Genomic DNA, 7,314 nt, shown 5'->3' with positions numbered 1-7,314 from the left:
CGCCTTCACTGTTGTGAAGTGGATGCCACTGAACTTGGGGGGACGCCGGGCGACTGAATCACATAGCCGAGCCTAACGGTTCGAAGGAGCCATCGAGACGGACTGGGTAGCTCAAGCCAGGCTCCCAGACACTGCGCTAGTGGCATCACGACCCAGAGACCGCGCCGTAACCTTCATCGCTCATGGCCTGAGGTCCGCCTCGGTGCGGAGTTCTCTGCAAACTTCCGTGTTGTGACCACCCTCCTGCAAGTCTCTCAGTGCCTTGGCCTGGTGCACTTGCAATCACGCCGTAGCGTGTAAGGCGGAGGCAGTTTCTCCACAGGTCGTATAGGCATCGCTGGCCAGTCGAGTACCTTTAGACCGATGCACCCGAAATAAGGCACCGAGGCGGGGCGCTGAGAACCAATCGTGCAACCTTGAGGGCTCGGGACACGGTGAAAGTCTTCACTCGAGCCCTACCCCTACGGCGGCCCGGGAAAGCATAGCCATTATTTCTGGATCTGATTCAGGCATTGCTACGGTCCCGGAGGAGAGCAGCGCAGCCGAATCTTCCTCTCCAGAAAGCTCTAGCTCACCCTCCGGTCCGCAACTCCGAGATGGTCATACCCCCGCAATGAGAGCATGAGTCAACCACGAAAGCCACCTCAGCGTGCTTCATGCCCAGGCACGAGAGGCAGCGAACGTGACCATCACCCAGCGCCAGGCAACGACCGCATCCAAAAACGCCCGGGTGATACGTTGTCTATAGCAAGACCCACATCGTCTTTATAAAGACGTAACGTCAAGTTTGCCACGCAACGTCGTCTTTAAAAAGATGCACCCGAAATTGCTCTTTTAGGGGAAAAAGCTCTTTTAGCGTGCTGAGGCGCACAGGGGAGATGATCATCTGCAACACAAACAGGGGGTAGTGCAGCCTGATGTGTGCAACCCACTCAACACGGGAAACCACCACCGCTGAAGCGCCATCCGCCAACACGAAGAGCTCTCCAAGAGCACGCTGAACTCGTTCAGTCTTCTTCTCTCAGTAGAGTAGTCAGGAGCAGAACAATGTGATTGCTCAGCTCCAAAGCGAAAAGCTGAATATTTGCTGCATCTGCTGCCTACTTATACTCACGCTGTGATCAGCAGCAGCTGGATGCAATAATCGCATGCCAATGTGCATTGGCTCGTTTAGTTTACACTCGAAGTAGATTGGTCCCTCTAAGCGAGATCCCAATTCGTCGGTTCTCCGACGTGACGTTGAGAGTGACCGCCTGAAAGGGAACACACAAGTGACTTGTTATGTGTATTTTCAGGCATTTAATGAGGATCAGAGATGGCATGAGTACGGAAGTTCTAAGCGGCCATGCAATGTTATTTTTTTTCTTCTCGTTTTCTCGTTATAACGACTTAATTTTCTCGTTATCTCGACATAACAAAAGTTGTTTTCTTGTTATAACGACTTAATTTTCTCGTTATCTCGACATAACAAAAGTTGTTTTCTCGTTATAACGACTTAATTTTCTCAGTGAGGGGAACAGGGTCACATCACAGGAGAGTGAACTGCCTGTCAGAAATCATAGCACGTCAGCTGTTTTAACCGCGGCTTGTGTACTGCATCATCACTGTGTCTGTCACGCGACTTTGTTGCCCTTTCGGGCTTGAACTGATGGTAAAACTAATGACATTATTAACTGTCTTGATATTTACTTTGAAAGCTAAAGCTCGCGATTATGGTAAGGGGCGTTACATTTCCGATGCGTGCTTGTGATGTTCGGCCAATCACAATGCACTGGGTCAGCTGGCCAATCAGAGCAGACTGCGCTTGTCAAAGGAGGGACTTTGTTGAAAACGACGTGTTTGAGAGAGGTGGGGCATAGAGGACCTACAATAATGTACATTATTTGAAAAATAATGTGTTTTTTGAACATTAAAGCATGTCAACATATTCTGTTACACCAAATACACAAAATGATGATCTTTAAAATAGCATCATATGACCCCTTTAATATTAACTTCTTGTCTATTGAACTGTTGTATTAAATCATTTACAAACTCCCTTAAAAATTATTAAAAGCTGTCACTCATCTTAGCTCATCGTGATCTCACATTTATAATCAACGACGCTCCCCAGCAAGCAATTTTGCGTTTAAAAGACGTCTATTAGCCATCTAAACACAGCCCAGACGTCTAGGCTAAAACAAGGCTAAATTTGGGCTGTCAGTGAAAATTTAATAGACGTCTAATCATAGCCCAAGAATAGCCTAGTCATCAATTAGACAGCTATTAACCAACTACATACATATGTCTAATAGACGGTGAATTTGGGTCTAGGCTATGAAAGGAGTGAAATTATTTCCCTATAAAATAAATTATTTGTGAAGCCAAACACTCTCGCAATGCAAATGCCATGCCACAAAACAATGGGCTTTGATCTCCTCGTAAAGCCAAACACTCAGAAACAATGGGCTTTGATCAAGATAGGAAGATCTGGAAGAAAGACCATCTGCTCTTCAGTCCCTTCACCCATCCTTCCCCCTTGGGCACATGGTCCAGGTCACTAAAAGTTGACAGAGAAATGCCAAGAACAAAAAGTTGCTATGCTCACATAAAACATTTACTATATCTTCAGGATTCATGATCGTAAACTTTTCATGTTTGGTGTCATTTTAAAGGTCTTTGTGCGATTGGTAAATTGGATTCAATTTCACAGTAGTCATTTATATTATGAGAAAGATCTCTGGAGCTCTGCACCAGAACTCTCACTGCTGTGTGTCTCTCTGTTGTCAGGTAAGATTCAAAAATGTAATTGTGTTAAACATATTGTGCCCATAGAGCACACTGTATATGTAACGCTGAGTCAGAGGCGTGCGGATCCATTTGCAGCTTTTATTAGCGTGTCTGAGAGCTGTTTAAATAGGGAAGCTAAGGGGGAACACCTGTGCCGTAATCAGCCCCAGGTACGGGGTGTCTGGGAAATGTAGTTGTTGCCACGCGGATACAATATGTTTCACAATTGCATTATCCTTTCTAAATTGGCTTCTAATTGTTTCATTATGTAATTGGCATGATACAATTTTACCTGACTAATAATAAATTGTTATATTTGATTTATTCTTAACTTCTCCTGAATTAATTATGACCGGTAAATCATAGGATGCTAATGCTACCATAAATCTGTGTCCAGGATAGTACAAACTGGAGGCGCGTGAATGAAAGGAGCAGTAGGCCCTTCATCCGAAGACCTTTTGATTTCTGTCTATCACTGATTTAGCAAGATGTATGGAAGTGGCTAAATCAAGTACACTTTTTGTGTGAGTGAGCAGTAGGCAACCGACAAAAATGTATTAGTTAACTTATTACACCCTCTGACTAAGATCAGAATGGCTAGTTTGCATCCGTGAGTTTACCGCAAACCCGGGGCGCGTATCTCTGAGCGGCATTGGGTCCCTGATGAACGAATAATTGAAACTAAGTTCTGATAAATTCAGAAGCGCAAGTAAAAGACCGAATACGCATTAAACCTTAAACCAGGCCGCTGGATTCCGCTTTTTGGGTTTGGCGGGTGGATCCTTACAGTTGTTGACCATCCCTCCGTGATCTCCCATCTCCTGTAGGCGAGGGGCTTTTCAGCGCAACATTCAAATGTGCTCCGGAAAGAGGTTTGAGCTTCTCCTTCCTTTTTCTCCAGCTGCTGCGGTAAGTCAATTCTTATTTGCCTTTTTAGAAGTGTTGAGGGAAAGCTTAGACGCACCCCATATAGACATACTTTTATAGAATGAGTCGGAAATACTCATCATTAGACCGGAGACCGCAGAATCCAGTGGGGCTTAAGAATTAGACAAAACCACATGAATTGACTGGGACAAGATAGCGGCAGATTAGATGAGGAATGAAATATCTTGAACTAAAATTTAAATTGGAATAACATCATCCAAAATTGTATTCTGGTACTCAACAGAGGGCTGTAAATTGCAACCTAAATTCAGATATTAATAATTTTCTGTCAATATTGTTTATTGGCTTTACAACGATAACTTTGCAATATTTGAAAAGCAAACATTCATGTGCAAAGAAGTTAAGATAAATTATGTTTGGATAAACTAAAAAGATAATTAAATTCTCACTAGAATATTTTGTATGTGAAAGTGAAGTTGGGCAAGACAGTACAATGAAATTAAAAATGAGAGAATCTCAAAAGAAAAACTCTAATCTGGCAAAATTGTTGTCAATCCCAGAGAACCACTGCTGCCATGCAGAAGTCCCAGTGACTGTGAACAAAAGAGGAGACATTAGAAATTCGAAAACTAAAACTGTAATGCACATAATGATCATTTTGATGCTACTGAGAGGCTTGTAGCCTAAGGGTTAAATCCATTCAGAGGACATCCACAACTTCTCCTGAGGGAGAATTAGTCAAACAGTCAAATTAATCACATTAAATGTATTGAAAATCACTCAATAGTAGTAAAATCTCTGATGTCATAATATTTGGCTCAACAACACTGTACAAAGTTCAGCCTTAACAAATACAGCTTATAGTTTGGTTTTATTTTAAGCTTTGCAAAACTTACTACACAGTAGTATTATTCTCAGTCTTTGTCTTTAAGCAGACAAACAAACATGAAGAGACCATCAAATCTAAAACAACATGTGTACTTTGCATTTGCATTTCCTCTGGGTTTGCCCAACCCCCAAACTTTCTCACACTCAACTAGATTCTCAGCAAAATGCACTTAGTGACATCTCAGCTCATAAACAAAAGAAAATGGTGTCCAATTCCACATTGTAGTCACAAAAATCTTCAGATTGAGCAATGATTCAACCTAGGCTTTCAGTAAGTGCTTGCAGTTCATTGAATGTTCACAGCAGCAAAACCTGTAACTGGTTTCCAGTTTGGCTTGCTGCTGTGCACACAATGCACATGCGAGGACTGCTGTAGCCACAGGGCCAAATCAAAAGTGTATCTTCAAAAAGATCAGTGAAATCTGAACAAGTTGCTCAGGAGGCCCTCCAGAGACCAGTAATACAAGTATTTTAATTTATATTATTTTTAATGTAATATAATTCATATTATAACAAACGTATAATATATTATATTGCAATGGCCAGGAATGGCCTTTAATCTCATGATGAGTCAGCATCAATTTAGAAGAAGAAAGAAAGTTGCAGAAGAATCAGAAGAATAAGAAGAATGATCAGAATGTAAAAAGAGGGAATGTGTACGTAGAAAGACATTGGAAGCACTAGCAGTGTTGGAAGATTGGAAAGAGAAAAACAGAAGGTGGTGAGAAACAAGAATTGTTAAGAAAGGAAAATGAAAGGTAGAATGATCAAACCAATGAGAAAGAACGTCTCAGGTTACTTATGTAACCATGGTTCCCCGAGTAGGGAATGAGACACTGCATCCTCTAGGGGTCGCTATGGGGGAACGCATCGTCGTGACCCGTGTCTGAAGCATACATTGAAAAAACACCAACTCGTTGGCCGGCGACAGCCATGACGTCACTACCGGTGCGACTATAGTATGAATAGGCACCGGGAGCACACATCATTCACTTATTCATCTGAAGCTTGCGTCCGCAGCATGGCAAGAAACCTAGAGGACGCAGTGTCTCGTTCCCTACTCAGGGAACCATGGTTACAAAAGTAACCTGCCTCGAACTGCGTCTTCTAGGGGTCGCTATGGGGAACGGTATACCCACGCCACCATGCTGAAGGGAGTGCATGCCAGAACCATGGCGAGCACTAAGTGCCAACTCTACCATATTGCTATGGGAGTCGCCCCTGGGACGTTAGACGGCTGTCAGTGACGTTATTCCCTACGGCCAAAGGCCTAGGCTACATTGGTGGAACAGCTAGCAGTAATTCAGCTGAGGGAGCAACACACCCAGTTCTCAATTCGAGAAGGGGGCTCGACCTGCAGCATGTTCCAAAGCTGGAACAGCTAGCAATAATTTACTTAGCTGTGGGAGCAACAGACCTAGTTCTCAGTCGAGAAGGGGGCTCAACCTACAGCATGTTCCAATGCTGGAACGGCTAGCAGTAGTTTACCTTGGTTGAGGGAGCACAAACGCAGCTCTCAACGAGAGGGTTCTCAACCTGCAGCATGATTGTAAAATCAGAAGGGAAAGCATACTGCAAGCTAGCCAAACACTCAGCGCATCAGGGAGGCAGAGGAAGGGCCTAATTCACCTGATGCTGCTGGTTCCAGGTGCTCTGGAGAAACAGAGAACTCAAACTTCTCATACTATATAGTAGTAAAACGCATGTGAACAGTATCCTACTTTTTGATCTGTTCATCAGTAATATTCAGGAAATAATAGATATTGCCCTGCCACCCCCATCCCCGTTGGGCAAGGGGTCGAAATCATCACTCGGTTGTGCTTCGTGAACACTCTCGCCTTGTACGGCGGCACCACTGCGCTGCAAAGATGTACCGGGAGAAGCGCGGTTATTAGACGGCCGATCGTCATTTCCAAAAGGTAAATATTCCCCTTCAGAGTGAGAATCGGCGAATAACATTTGCAACACATCCTCACGGTACAACTTTTATTAGCCATTTGGCGATTTTCTCTCACATCTTACCCACACGCTATGAACTGAACTGCTTCCGCATCAATGACACGAAAGCTCACTTGCTCTGCTATTTCCTCGAACACTTTGAATAGGAAGGTGACATAATTTTGGTCTAGAATCGAAGTACTAAATGTCTGCCATCTAGTGGTAGGGAATACAAATGAGATATTACACCATATTAGGAACTACAGTCTATTTGATTATATATGACGTCTTGTCGCAATTTTGCGACTTTAGCGCTAAGAGGGTTAACATGTGCACTTATTTTAGAGTTTTCCAAGCATCTGTTTACAGATACCCGGAAGTACTGGGCCAAACGGGAGAGGCAAGCTCAAATACAACCCTCAAAGGTGAGGGGAGCACTGCCCGAGGCAGCATTTACACAGGTTTCTTGTAATGCCACCTATGCCTCCCGCTCTATGCCTCAGCAAGAGGGGATATCCTGGTGATCAGGAAACCCCTCAGGGCGACCCAGATACGGTAGACCAGTCAGGGTAGTATGAAAGCATAACCCCAGCCCGGACGTCCAGGACATTTTTGCAGTGACGCGCCGGGGGCCTGATGATCACGAAGGCTCCCGCAGAAGCCTGTGTTATGGCCGCATGATCCAGGAAGTATGAAGCCGAAAACCGGCTTACTTACCGTCTGGACATATATCGACGAGTGAAATAACACTGCAAGTTGAGCACCCAGTTTCTGAACCCAGCAGAGGGGGTGCCCATCGAGGACCTACCCTAGAAAGGGACAGAAACACAC

General features: G+C 44.1%; 1 long non-coding RNA gene across 1 annotated transcript in view; it reads right to left on the bottom strand.

Moving 5' to 3' along the window:
- Window positions 1–449: 449 nt before the first annotated feature.
- The window catches only part of LOC107549549 (uncharacterized), a 23,690-nt gene continuing 16,825 nt past the window's right edge, over window positions 450–7,314 (bottom strand). The window contains exon 3 of the long non-coding RNA XR_001604573.1: window positions 450–461. This is a non-coding gene — a long non-coding RNA (uncharacterized lncRNA). The remainder of the gene's footprint in view (window positions 462–7,314) is intronic.

The sequence above is a fragment of the Sinocyclocheilus grahami genome, unplaced genomic scaffold (genome assembly GCF_001515645.1).
Source record: "Sinocyclocheilus grahami isolate Dianchi unplaced genomic scaffold, SAMN03320097.WGS_v1.1 scaffold374.1, whole genome shotgun sequence".
Classification (NCBI taxonomy): domain Eukaryota; kingdom Metazoa; phylum Chordata; class Actinopteri; order Cypriniformes; family Cyprinidae; genus Sinocyclocheilus; species Sinocyclocheilus grahami.
Note: the sequence above shows the minus strand (reverse complement) of the source record. Positions and strands in the feature narration are given on the sequence as shown.